General features: G+C 41.9%; 3 non-coding genes and 1 pseudogene across 3 annotated transcripts; 2 read left to right on the forward strand and 2 right to left on the reverse strand.

The window, feature by feature from the left end:
* Positions 1–1,992: 1,992 nt before the first annotated feature.
* On the forward strand, positions 1,993–2,064 carry TRNAQ-UUG. The gene has a single exon. It is a non-coding gene; the product is annotated as a tRNA-Gln (tRNA).
* A 6,055-nt stretch (positions 2,065–8,119) lies between these two features.
* On the reverse strand, positions 8,120–8,201 carry TRNAS-GCU. Its single transcript has one exon. It is a non-coding gene; the product is annotated as a tRNA-Ser (tRNA).
* A 476-nt stretch (positions 8,202–8,677) lies between these two features.
* Positions 8,678–9,663, reverse strand: LOC120870394 (annotated as a pseudogene).
* Positions 9,664–12,339: 2,676 nt separating this feature from the next.
* On the forward strand, positions 12,340–12,411 carry TRNAA-AGC. Its single transcript has one exon. It is a non-coding gene; the product is annotated as a tRNA-Ala (tRNA).
* Positions 12,412–14,734: the final 2,323 nt, after the last annotated feature.

The following is a 14,734-nucleotide window of genomic DNA, read 5'->3' on the forward strand; positions in this document are numbered from 1 at the left end:
AAACAAAAGCAGAAGAGCATCTCCGGGCGATTGCCCAGTTAGCGAATTCGTAGGCTCCACCTGACCTTTTCACGTTAGATGTGGGCCACTGTCTTCTTTCCCAGTAGCCATAATTTAGCTAACTCGAAAAGGAAATGCAAAATCTAGCTCCTTCTTTCCCTTTTATAGATGGGGGAAAAAAATCAAGATCCATATAGAGAGCTTACCCCCCAATGACAGCAGTAGCTATTCCTGCTACTGCTGGCTCTGTGAGCCATGCTGTTAACAATCCTGGAAAACTGGCCCCAGAAAACTAACAAGGAAAATCTGGACGTGTTTTCAGAGTCTAAGAAGTCGCTAGAGTTGGGCGACCAGAACATTCATACCTGGCTCAAGCTCCTTCCGACAGTGTGCTCTGCCAGGCAAGGTATTCAAAGAATGGATGTAGGTAAACAAAGAGAAAACTCTGTTTCAAGAGGAAGAGGCTGGAGGTCTAAAAGCCCAGGAATCATCGCAAGTGCCAGCCTGATTCCTCTTCCTCCTCCCCACTCAATCTGCCCCCCACGGCCTTGTGAAGAGCACTCAATAAATAATAGATGCCTGAGGAATATTTGTTGAATTGCTGAATGTCTTCCTTTCCCATTCTTTTTCGTTCTACTTTGATCTCTATTAGTTACTCACATTTTGGCGTTTCTGATTCAAGCGACTTTTAAGAATCAGAACGTTTCTTTTAGAGATCTTGAAATCTGTAAATGTCCTGAGTGAGTTGCTAAAGTCGATGAAATTGTATATGAAATTTTGTCCATGTGCCCAAGTCATCAGAACCTCAAAAGGACTGAGATGGATCTCCCCATCTCAGTGTCTCATTTTCCTAGTCAGTATTAACATGTTGCATTTATCTTTTGTGGTTTCTCCTTAACTGTTAATCCCTTGCAGTCAGGGGTTCTGTCTTCTATTCTTTCATTTTCTGCATGCTCTGTTCACCACCATACTGAGCACAGTAGGCAGTCAGCACAGAGTAAACACAACTTCTAAGTTCTCTACTGGAGGGCATTAAATTCTTTTGGTACATTTTTCACTTTTATTTACTGAAGCAATTATATCTCACAAAAGGGAACAGGACAAAATCTTAACCTATTTAAAACTGAGTGTATAAATTCACAAACTATGACAAAAATTGAGTCATGCTATATATTACATTTCAGCACATTGCTGAGTTTTGCTTGGTAGTCTTAGACTAAATCTCTCCCGAAACTGCCAAGCCAACATGTGTACCTATATCAATCCCATTCTTTTTAGTATATTATTTCTATTGAATGGATAGGCATATTTTCAAGTTTCTGATACTAAAAAATATTACAATGAGCATATTTAGATATATTTTTAAACTTTTTATATTTTTATTTCTGTAGAATGGCTTTTTAAAAGAAAAATTGCTGAGTAGATTATTCTTATAGATATTGCCAAATTGCTCCCTGGAGAGGTATTTATCATGTTTCACTAAGGGCGTCAAGACCCCTCTCTAAGGCCCTGGAAGGTGTCACCCTTTATGAACATATATTTTTGTAAAACTTGTAAAAGTATATTGTAATGGAAATTAGTTAAGACTGCAGCGTCTTTTTCCTCCTGTTTTCCCTCAGATACATCATATATGTCTTGGAGTAACTGTATCTAATTTTGTGTTGAGAATGTCTATTCTTTCTCTTAAAAAAACACCCTTGTGTTCTTCTTAAGAAACTCGTGTAAGTTGCAAACTTCACAAAACCTGGATCCGCCTCTGCTGGTCTTCTGAAAGTTAATTTATGCTCCCAACCGAAGCGGAAGAGAGAGTGCGTGAATTGTCTCGAATTATATTCCCATTGCTTCTTCCCCAGCAGCAATAAAGCATCAGGTTTCATTATCAGCGTGGACTCAGTGAAACTTGATCTAACTCGACTGGGTTGAAGCTACTGAAAACCTACTGTGGGGGGAATATTTAACTGTAATTGCGGACGGAGTCTTAACTTCTCGGTTGGTCCCATGGTGTAATGGTCAGCACTCTGGACTTTGAATCCAGCAATCCGAGTTCGAATCTCGGTGGGACCTCTCAGGGGAACATTTTATAGTTCGCGTCGGAACTGGAGAAAAAGTGTTCGCCTGCTTTACACAAATGTGGTCGTACTGGATTCTCCTACTCTGTCCGAACCAAAGTACCGAATACTTCGCCTGGGAAGTAACAGATTCTTTAAAATCAAGCTTTCCAAGCGCACAGAGTTCAACAGCAGGGAGGCTGAGTAGAAATGGTGGCGATTCCCAGTAACCTCACGAACTTCTCAAGGGCCGGGCGGAACGGCTCCAGCAGTGCCAATTCTTTGATGCAGACAGCATCTCAAAATCTCCGAGGTACGATGGCCTCCTCGCCGCCGCGCGGGCTCCTAAGCCGAAAACCCCGCGTACCAAAGAGCGAACCTCGGCCTGGAGCGCGCTTTCTTCGCTGTGACACACACGCCCGGGGTCACTTCTTATTCCCTCTTCCCTTTCCCATTTCACCCAGACAGTTCACTCTCGTCTGTCTTCTCTCATTCCTTCTTCTCGTTCTCATCATCCACCCCAAATGCAAAGCCCGATGGGAAACTCCTCGAAAACTTGCAGCCGCGGAGAGCGCGGTCCCTGCAGTCCAAGCAGAAAAACTCACCTCCTGACCGGTCGCTGGGCCGCATTTGAAGAGAGTAAAGTGCACAGAAAGTGTTGCACGCGGTGGAGGGGCGCGGAGAGAAGCGTAAATTCGGGTGAGAGAGACTGCAGGTGAGTGGAACGCCCTTTGCCTTCGCGGTTCTCCCCTTGTCTTCCCTCTTCCGCCTATTGGACCCGCAGGAAATGGAGCGAAGCTCTGATCCAGACCTCTTCGGAAAGTGCCAAACACCTGCATCCGAAGCACCCAGGAAACAGTTCCCTCGAGCAGAGGCTCAGGGACAAGAAATGTCCCCCTGAAAAAGTACTCTGGGTGTAGACCGGAATCAAGTTGGAGATAAAGCTAATCAAACTTGGGAAGACCGGTTAGCTCTAGGAAGACACTTACTGTGCCATTAGAGACAGAAAGGTGGGCATGTGGGAAGAAAGATTTCCTTCAGCTGCACCGGAACTGAATTAGGAGAAGACAGGTGTCTATGTTCTATAGAAATTAACCTCTTCTCTGTCATAAGAGGCAACCCTTAAATCCAGTGATCTGTTTTCAGGTTCCTTCTTGCTTCGACATTTTAATGTTCTCATATGTTGCAAACTACCACACAATTGCACTCATTTCACACTCTAGCAAAATAATGCTCAAAATTCTCCAAACTAGGCTTCAAAGGTAGGTGAACCAAGAACTTTCAGATGTTCAAGCTAGATTTAGAAAAGGCAGAGGAACCAGAGATCAAATTGCCAACATCTGTTATATCATCGAAAAGCAAGAGAATTCCAAAAAAGCATCTAATTCTGCTTCATTGACTACACTAAAGCCTTTGACTGTGTGGATCACAACAAACTGTGGCAAATTCTTCAAGAGATGGGAATACCAGGCCACCTTACCTGCCTCCTGAAAAATCTGTATGCAGATCAAGAAGCAGCAGTTAGAACTGGACATGGAACAATAGACTGGTTCCAAATAGGGAAAGGAATGGGTCAAGGCTGTATATTGTCACCCTGCTTATTTAACTTCTAGGCAGAGTACATCATGAGAAATGCTGGGCTGGATGAAGCCCAAGCTGGAATGAGGTTTGCCAGGAGAAGTATCCATAACCTGAGATATGCAGATGATACTACCCTTATGGCAGAAAGTGAAGAGGAACTAAAGAGCCTGTTGATAAAGGTGAAAGAGGAGAGTGGAAACGTTGGCTTAAAACTCAACATTCAAAACACTAAGATCATGGCATCTGGTTCCATCACCTCATGGCAAATAGATGTGGAGACAGTGGAAACAATGACAGACTTTATTTTCTTGGGCTCCAAAATCACTGCAGATAGTGACTGCAACCATGAAATTAAAAAACGCCCCTTGGAAGAAAAGCTATGATCAACATAGACAGCCTATTAAAAAGCAGAGGCATTACCTTGCCAACAAAGGCCCATCTAGTCAAAGCTGTGGTTTTCCCAGTAATCATGTATGGATGTGAAAGTTGGACCATAAAGAAGGCTGAATGCTGAAGAAGTGGAGGCTTTTGAACTATGGTGTTGGAGAAGACTCTTAAAGGCCCTTGGACTACAAGGAGATCAAATCAGTCAATCCTAAAGGAAATCAATCCTGAACATTCATTGGAAGGACTGATGCTGAAGCTGAAACTCCAATACCTTGGCCACATGATGCAGAGATCTGACTCATTAGAAAAGGCCCTAATGCTGGGAAAGATTGAAGGCAAGAGGCCAAGGGGACGACAGAGGACAAGATGGTTGGACTGTATCATCAACTCAATGCACACGAGTTTAAACAAGCTCCAGGAGACGGTGAAGGACAGAGAATCCCGGCATGCTGCAGTCTACAGGGTTGCAAAGAGTCAGACGTGACTGAGTACCTGAACAACAATATGTAACAAAAAATTTGAATCAAGTCCTACTCTCACCAATTACAATAACTCACTGACCTATAAATATTTCATTGACTCTTTATGAATTACTGTTGGTTATGCAAGACTCTGTAAAAAATTAAGGTTACTAAGTTTATGAAAATAGATTCTGTTTTTCCCACTATGGACACTTGACTGTACCTCCACTTATATGATCTGTGACAATGCTAATTACAGGGGGAAATAACATTTCTGCTTGGGGTGGTGCCTTAGCAGGCATGCTTCTGTTTTCTTTCCACCTTGTTGATGCTAATATGATCAAAAGTACCCCCCTAAAATATTCTCTCTCTTCTGAATTGGCCTGATAGCCTTCCCCATGTAGGAAGTTTCTAACTGCAGCCCCTCCAGCCTCTCCCATTTCTAGCCTGTGGTTCTCAGACATCTACAGCAGTGACATAGTAACCCAAATAGACACCTTCCTGGAAATGACATAACAAAAGGGAGAACCACTTCATCTCAAACACTGACAGAATTTAATGATGTAATCATTATGGTCATACCTAGCATCAAGGTCCCATTTGTTGTAGTTCAAATTCAGTAACTCACATGTCATTCAAAGTCTGTAAGTTACAAGTAATGAAAAATACCTGGCTGGAGGACCCAGACTCGAGAGAAAGCCAATTAACAGCTGCTATAGGGAGGCAGAATCAGTAACAGATACACGAGAGACTGGGAGAACACATGGATACTTCTGTGGGAATCTTACCTTCAGGAAGCTGAAGGAATCCCTGTGGATATTAACAAGAACTACCTACTTGACCAAAATTGTGTCAAGCTTCTCTGAGTCCTCTTACAACACATCCTTGGCTTTCCCAGCATTTGGACAAGAATCTTGCTTAGCCAGTTTATCTAGAACCCCCCTCAGCATCCTTGATATCCAATCAAGCTCCCCTTCTCCACTCTTGATATTTAATCAAATTCTTTTTAGTAATTTTCCACCTAATGACTCCTTACTCTGCCCCTTCGGCTATAAATCCTCAGCTGCCTCTCTTGTATTCTAGATTGAGTTCAATCTTCCCTACTGCAACAGTCTTAAAGTCTTCCTTGCCCATCTTCCTTCCTTCCTTAACTTCATCTAGTGCAATTTTTCTTTGACAGTTGCCTCAAAGAACTTATAGACATATCCTAGGAAAACTGCTGTTTCAGAAAAAAGATTTAATTCAGGATTTGAGGATACAATCAACATAGAGAATGTGTCCAATGTAGAGGACTGAATGGATTAAAGAGCCAATTTCCTGAGGATATGAAACAAAATTTTTAATTTTTCCAAGATATGAGAATGTGACTGGGAACACTGATGGCGAGAGCAGCTTTCCTCGGCTGAATATTTACAGAAATAAAGAGAATTCTGGCTGATTGAATGTAATACATGTATACCTCAGCCAGATACGAGGCTTTAAGATTAACATGAGAAACATCTGGGTGCTTTATTAAATTACAGATTCCAGAACACATTCTCTGACATCATAATTTAATAGGTCAAGAGTGAAGCCCAGAATTCTTCATTCACTACAAACACTTGAAGCAGCCTAGAAATCATACTTCAAATTGTTCTCATCTTAAAAAAAAATCAAAATTCAAATTAATTAAAGCAAAGAATATTCTATTTTTAAAAGTATAACAAATATTTTGTTGTAATGAGAGAAATAAAAATTAAATTATACTGCAATATCACTTCCACCTACTAAAATGACAGAGAAGCCAAAGTTGACAACATTGCATATTGGGGAGGGTGAGGGGAGCAAGGACCTCAGACATTACTGTCTGGAGTGTAGATTAATAAAATTCCTTTAAAGGGCAATTTGGAAGTATGTGTAAATATTTCAAAAGCATATATGCTAGGGCATAGCGAATGCCTTTTTAAAAATTTAATCTTACAGTGTTACAAATACACACATTCAATTTTACATATATATAAGAATAATATACATATCTATATATACAATTATATATTATTATATATAAATGTACAAAGTTATTCATTTTAGCACGGCTTATAAAAACAAAAGATGGGGATGGAGAACCTAAATGTCCAATAGAGGTCTGGTTAAGTAATATATAGTAACCCATATGTTGAAATACCATACATCCTTGGAAAAGAATAAACTGTCACTTTTTGTGATGATATGGAAACCTCTCCAAGATATATTGATTAAGGGGAAGAGGAAAGGCACAGACTAGTGTGCATAGTATGTTATCATTTGTGTTATCTGAGATAAAAAGCTATATTTATTTCATGTGGTATATATTCGTATATGCTTAATATGATTCTGCTGCTGCTGCTGCTGCTAGGTCGCTTCAGTCATGTCCGACTCTGTGCGACCCCAGAGATGGCAGCCCACCAGGCTCCTCTGTCCCTAGGATTCTCCAGGCAAGAATACTGGAGTAGGTTGCCATTTCCTTCTCCAATGCATGAGAGTGAAAAGTGAAATCGAAGTTGCTCAGTCGTGTCCGATTTCGCGATCCCATGGACTGCAGCCCACCAGGCTCCTCCATCCATGGGATTTTCCAAGCAAGAATACTGGAGTGGGGTGCCATTGCCTTCTCTGAATATGATTCTGGAAGAGATAAAATGGCTATTTGTGGGAAATGTAATTAGGTGGTTGGAAAATAAGAATGGAAGCAAAATTTTGCTGTATAGAATTACATATATGTATACCTTATATATTTATAAATATTTAATAATTCTAAGTTAAACTATTTCATATATAAAATTAAATGTAATGATTTTCTAAAATAATATAATATTTTATATATGTATAAAAATACTTTCCCCCAAAGTTATGACAAGATGGAGATGGAGATCACAAGAGAAACTGCACAATACTGACTTTCTTCTCTGTTTTGCTAATGGAGGAATCCTTGGATCTAACAGGAAATATTCTACTGGATGTATTTTCAGTTTTGTCTCTAAGCAGGTGCATGCTCTTTTCATTAAAGCAAGAGATCCTTAGTAATGGTTAAGTAGTCTGTTGGGGAGGGAGACAGTTTAAATTAGCAAACTTTGTGAAATATTGCAGTACAGCTAAAAATAGGCTGAAATTTTCCTACAAGAACAACATATAATAATTTATTGTGTATACTTCTGTGGATGATTTTAGGCAATGTTTTTCTATATCCCTCAGTTAGCTGCTGCTGCTGCTGCTAAGTTGCTTCAGTTGTGTCCGACTTTGTGCGACCCCACAGATGGCAGCCCACCAGGTTCCACTGTCCCTGGGATTCTCCAGGCAAGAACACTGGAGTGGGTTGCCATTTCCTTCTCCAATGCATGAAAGTGAAAAGTGAGAGTGAAGTCGCTCAGTCATGTCCGACTCTTTGCGACCCCAGGGACTGCAGCCTACCAGGCTCCCCCGTCCATGGGATTTTCCAGGCAAGAGTACTGGAGGGGGGTGCCATTGCCTTCTCCTCAGTTAGCTACTCTTCCTCAAAAAAGTCCCTTGAGGAAGTTGCCATTTCAGGTGATGACAAACACCATTCACATTGGCAACTAGAAAGCTACTTACTCTGTTCTCACACAGCAGATGTTCTGAAGGGACCAAAGAAGTCCAAAGAGAGCCTCACGACGAGGGTGGGATTCGAACCCACGCGTGCAGAGCACAATGGATTAGCAGTCCATCGCCTTAACCACTCGGCCACCTCGTCTAATGATAACAGAGTAAAAATCATGCCTTCATCACTGCAGTTCTATTCTGGAGCACTGTATCAAATTGCCTTTTTTTTTTTTTTTCCCTCTTGGTTTAATCCTGACTCAATTCATGTGATCAGATTTTTAAGAAACATTTCACAGCAACCATAAAACTGAAAATGATGCTTAGAGTGGTCCAGTTACTTGGTATGTACAAAATGACCAGGTAAAACCAGTACACTTCGGTGCTTAAACACCTAGATCCTTGTTGAACACATGAACAAATGAACATAGCCAGGATTTCAACCCTGATTTGTTGTTATGGCTCCAGTCATCTGCCATGTTTTCTCCCAGAGACTAGGGTCCCTCGGCCGCTGGACTCTGCAGTGGAAGGGCCGAATTACCTACATCCTGATTAGAACATGTCCCAGGATACCTGTTTTCTGGGAAAGAACTCGAAACAATAAAGTTCGTCTCTGTGATTCTTTTTTTCTTTTAGAAACAGTTTATTTCCATCAACCAGATTTCCATTTTGGTGCAAGTTCTACAACTGTTTGGAAGAACACCTTACAACCACTTGGTGGTGGTTCCTACCCATTCCGTGGCCTGGGCAGTGGGGACTGCAGACCAGTCTTCAGTGGAAGGCTGAGCACTCCAGTCTTCAGTGGGCAACTGCTGAATGGGCACGGAAGGCACCTGCACGCCTTCGGACCAGTCTGCCACCTCAGGCTGGGCAGCCGTGAACTCTGGAGCTGGAGCGGTCCATTCACCCTGAAACTCCTCCTTGGTCACAGCCTTCTCAGCTGCTGCCTGCTCTTCCTTATCAATCTCCTCAGGATCTCTGTAGAAGTAGAGGTCCGGCAAGACCTCCCACGGGTGTTCTCGGGAGATGGTGCCACGCATGCACAGGACTTCCCGGGCGAGCATCCACCACATCAGACCCACTGAGTGCGGTCCCTTGTTGTTGCACGGGATGGCGATGTCCACGCAGCGCAGAGGAGAGTCCGTGTTGCACAGAGCAATGGTTGGCAGGTTAACGTAGGAGGCTTCCGTGGTCAGCCCTGGGATCGGTGACAACCAGAAGCCTCGGCTCCCTGTAGGCGGCCTGGATCTGGTTAGTGAAGGTTCCCGGAGTGAAGCGGCCAGCGATAGGAGGGGCTCCCGTGGCAGCCGCAAACTTCAGCACAGCTCGCTGGCCAGTATTCCTGGAGGAATGGCCCGAGCGGCCAACAGAAACTTCTCCCAGGTCCTCTCCAGATTTATGATGTAGATGCCATCACTTTTCCTTTTGTAGATGTACTGTTCCATTTGGAAGTCAAGGTTGGTGCCACCTAAGTGGGTTCCTGCTGCAAGGAGTTTGAGGACATCCTCCTCCTTCATTTGCAGGACATCAAGGGCTCCGGACATTGTGAAAGCTTCCCTTTAAGTTACGATGGGAATTCAGGACAACGCCGTATGTACTCCTCTCTGGGTAGCGCCGAAAGCTGTCTCTGTGATTCTTATGTTTGCTTCTGAAATACGCTGGACTGCTAAAAAGTCGCCTTCATTTCTGCCTCGTTACCTTCTCTGGGGCTTGGCATTCATCAGTCTGTGACATACAGCAACCAGTGAAAAGATGGTTGGACAAAAGTAGAAAAACACAAGCGTCCTGCTGGGCCGTTTTGATTATAGAGTAGATTGGAGTCTTAGAGTGCGCAATTGATTGACTGCGGCTGCCACAAACACCGAGAAGGGCCAGAAAGGGAAATCCCTGCTCCTGTAGGAGCCAGGACACCTGCCTACTGGTTGTGATTCTGTCCCACTCACCATGCGGCCTTGTGCAGGCCACTTCACCAGTTCCATACCCACTCTCTCTGTCTCACCTCCAAATTCTCCTCTTTCTCCCGCAGGAGGAAGTTGAACTTGACAACTTCAAGTAAACCAAGTATCAAGAAACACTTCCACTCATTAGGATTCATCTTTTCTATATTTAGTGCAGAATTTTGGAGATAAATTTGAAAAGACTCTCACATGCCAAAATGCTGTAGCTCTTCCTTCTCATGAAATCTCTGCTTTGGATCTTAACTTGTGGCAAGTGTTACCCTCTTCTTTCCTTCTCATGTTCCTTTACTGAATTTCATAGAATCTTCAACATACAACATATTCTGAACAAAACTACAGGTTTTGGCCCATAAGGAGAAGGTCAGTTTCAGTTCCTCTGCATCTCTGCTCTTCTGATACTAAATATTCACCCCCACAGTTGTATTTCTGTTGCTACCTGGTTTCAGGATAACCTCTCCTCTGCTGATCCAGGTCAGCTTTCTGCAATTCTTGCTCTCAAAGTCTCTAGCCCTCAGCCACTCTAGGTAAGACTCCCACATCTAGAGCTCTATGACTAATCACCCTAACCTGCTCCCCACGCAAAAGCCAATAAAGAGGCAAGGTTGGAGGAAAGGAAAGTTTTGGACGCCAGCCAACAGTGGGGTATGGTCTCCTGCTCAAAGGCCAACTCCTCACCACTCACAACCGGGGGGCAAGAGCTTTTATAGACAGAAGGAAGGGGCTACATGCAGAAACAGCACAGTAAGCTCTGACAGTCATCTTGGAATTGGTCATCAGTGGTTTGATCAGCGTCATCTTGATTATTTTAAGTACAATTGATGTTTAGTTCTAGGGCCAGTTTGTTCCCGTTTCCTTGAAGCCAATTCTTGGAACTCTGGAAGTTTATGTCATGACTATAGTCTGGTCATCATGTAGTTACCTCTATACCTATTGGGGGTTTCAGTATCTACAAGACAGCTCACAGGATGTGGCTTAGAATATTGTCTATAGCCCTTGAGAAGGAATTAGGAGTGCAGTTGCTCAGTCTTGTCTGACTCTTTGCAACCCCATGGACTGTAACCTTCCAGGCTCCTCTGCCCATAGAATTCTCCAGGCAAAAATACTGGGGTAGGTTGCCATTCCCTTCTCCCCGGGATCTTCCTGACCCAGGGATTAAGGCCCTTTTAATGACTAGATAATTATTATTTAGTCTTGTTGGACTCTTTCCCTTTGTTTCTGCTTTTTTTTTTTTTTTTCACTTCTCTAAACTTACTCTTTGGCTAAAGATTTTCCAAAGACAAAAGGCAGGCAGAGGACATGGGGGACAAAGACTATAGGGTCTTGTTCTATTTCAAAGATGTATTGCAGCTTACTTTCAAATGGGAGAGAGAGGAAGCAAATGATAAATAAAATGGGGTAAAATAGTAATAGTCACTAACTCTGGATAAAAGGTATATCGTTATTTGGGGGGTATTGTTTCTTTCTTTCTTTCTTTTTTTCAAAATTTTAATTAGTTTGAAATTGTTTCAGAGGGAGAGAGAATAGAGACTGCGCTGGACGTGCCCGAGAAATCGAAGTCTGTGAATTGGGGCCGGGCTCACTCTTTAAAATATAGGAGACTCTCCCCTTTCCTAAATTATTCGAGGTACTAATAATTCTTGACAGCTCCCTGATTCCTAAAGGACTGGTCGCGGATAACTAGAAGCCAGTCCTGCCTTGCCTGCTTACCTTTTGTTCTAAGCAACAGCCCAGCCCAGCCCACCCTCGGCCAAGCTCGGCAAAGCAGGAGGACGCCAGAGATTTGCATGAGGTAAATATTGCTCCGTTGGATGACCTGGGCGCCTACGTGACGCCAGGCACCCAAGCTCATGCTTCCAATTAGTCCTAAGCGATCCGTCCAGGACACCGTGAGCTCTCTGGGATGTTCCCTGCCATCGCCACGAAACGCGGGGGATATATATATATTTGGCTTCCGGAGACGCGGATGATTTGAGGGTCATTGTTCCAAGGAAGGTGGTGCTGGCCGCGGGAGCTGGAGCTCAGCAGACGCGGACCCGCTTTGACTCCATCTCTGCTGCTTACTCCTCAGCGGGTACCCCGGCTGCCCAGGTACCTGCTTCGGTCTCCTGAAGCCTTGCAGGTGGAAAGGGCAGGAATGGAGGTTGGAGAGTAACAGATAACAGATGGTCTCTTTTCAGCCTCCTTCCTTTAGAATTTCATTCTGTTTTCGTCTGAGGCCGCTGCGCTGTCAATTTCGCAAATGGGCATTTCCTAGGCAATTTACTAAATCTTTGAGAAGCAAAGGAATAATGATTATAAATCACGAAAGGAATCCAAGGAAAGCAGCTCGCAGCTGGGGGTGTAGCTCAGTGGTAGAGCGCGTGCTTAGCATGTACGAGGTCCCGGGTTCAATCCCCGGCACCTCCACCAGTTTTGAGGGGGATGTAGTTGTGATCAAGGCGCTTTTCCTTTCGTCTCACCCTTTAACACCGGGTATCTTCTTTCATTCAGTTTTCTATCTGTACTGCCTTTGTGGTATCCAATTTCCGCCCCGAGACTACTACTACCACCAGGAATGTCCAAGCGTTTTTGAAAGATAATTGGCCTAATTTCTTTGGAATCCAAGTTGAAAGCAGAACAGAAGAAAGCAGAAAGATCAACAAGAGACTCACTTTCATTCACTTTCTTCTGAATTCTGAAGCGTTCTTAGAGCAAAACACACCCTGGAGGTGGAATAGTAGAAAAATATCATTTATTTCTTCCTAATGAGCATCTGACCACCCCCTGCTTTCTCTCTTCTCTTGAATCACTTGATGTGGAAGCAGTGGTCTTCAGTTATAACTACAGGGTTCTATGCATAGGGAAACAATAAAGTGTTGTCTGTCATCCTATGTGGTGCCTTCCAAGCCTAAACTGAATGACAGATTGAACGGAGACTGGCTGCTTCAGTGAATTCAGACCATTGCCACTTTGCTAAGATTGAGAGTGTGAGAGGTCAAGCATCTAAATATCTCCTGTTGAAAGAATTTCAATCAAAATAAATGACACGGGCTCTTTTCAGAAATAAATTTGAGTGAAACTTATTTCACTTCTACTTTCACAACACAAACAAATATCCCACTGTGTGTCTTAACCAACCTAATAATCAGGGCTGGTTTGCTTAGACCAGACCTAGTCTGAAATACTGGCTGAATATATGAGAGGCAAAAACAAAACAAAACAAAACAAATCAGTTGTCCCTTTTAAACGTGTTAATTTCTAGGAATTAGTTTTTATTCTTGAAAATAATTCCATACAATATTTTTTAGTAAGTTTTTATGATCTGTATCACCTATTTAAGTCCTTTCAGGTATATTTGTGGCACATAGATTTAAGTTTTTCACAAGGATACCTACTGCCTATACTATTTTAATGTTGTAATGGAGGTACTAATCACGGCATTTAGCATAAAACCGTAATTAAAGGAGTAACTAATAGATAGGAGGGGATAAAGCTCTCTGTTAGGATTATATACCTAAAAACAACTCCTCAAAACAGAAAAGCTACTACAAATGGACAATTTAGTAAAGAACCTAGTTGCAAAATTAACACACATACTAGTGTCCTTAGACCCAGGCTTTGGAGGATTTTGGTTATTGATTCATTGTTTTGAAAGCTGACAAATGAAGGAAAAGAATCAAGTATTTATACCACCTCTCTTATCTGGAGTGTACTTCAGCATAAGCATACAGCTGATGAGGGAAACTTTTTCTCTGTAGAATAATCATTGCTAATACATGCAGAAGGAATTATAAAATTAGATTCAACATTTTGCAACTGATATTGCTTTAATGTATCTAGGTCACAATCATCAATGGCTGCTACAACCATGAGGTAAAATTGGATGGGGGAGCTCTAGAATGCATGGAACAGGCTGACATACCTGAAATCAATGATCAATTTCTCATCACTAAAAGTGAGACCAGTACACATCATATGCCTCTTTCTCCAAAAAAAAATTTGTATTTATTTGTTAAAAAAAAGTCCAAAGTTGAAAATTAAAAATTTAGTTCTCAATATATATTTATGCTTTATATTTTATATGAAATACATTTTAATTTTTATTTTCATCAAAGAATGGCTTGTATTTCTTTTTAAAAAAATTTTTAATTGAGATAATTGGCATAAAACACGATATTAGTTTTGGTTGTATATGGCTTCTGTTTCTTGAAAATCACCGTCAAGTATAGTTTTCTTTTAGCTTCATTGAGGTATAATTGACAAAATTGTAATTATACAATTACAAATTGTAAAGTTGTAAAATATATTTAAAGTGTAAAACCTGATGATATACATACAATTTTCTTGATAGGGAAGAGAGAAGTTTTGTATTATTTCTTATAAAATTTGATCATGTCAGTAATCACTATGAAAGAGTGATACATCATAAAAACGTAACAATGACTTTTGGTCTACTAATAGGACAACCAGAGTGGAGCAAATACGGAAGGCTAGTTTATGAATGTAGCTTTTTTTCCTTCAAAACCAGCTTCCATAATTGAAGAAATGTTCTAACCTCCTTTGAGAATTCTCTCTGCCTGTGCTAATGTCTTTTCTATGGTATATATTATTTAAAAGCAACTGTTCTGGATATATTGGAGCTACAATCCTTATTAAGCAGGGGTGGAGGGGCTTTGAGCAATACTTTCCCCATAACTCAATACACTTAACTTTAAAAGATTCCATTATTTATGCTTCAACATTAATCCTT

Source organism: Oryx dammah, unplaced genomic scaffold (assembly GCF_014754425.2).
Source record: "Oryx dammah isolate SB20612 unplaced genomic scaffold, SCBI_Odam_1.1 HiC_scaffold_11, whole genome shotgun sequence".
Lineage (NCBI taxonomy): Eukaryota > Metazoa > Chordata > Mammalia > Artiodactyla > Bovidae > Oryx > Oryx dammah.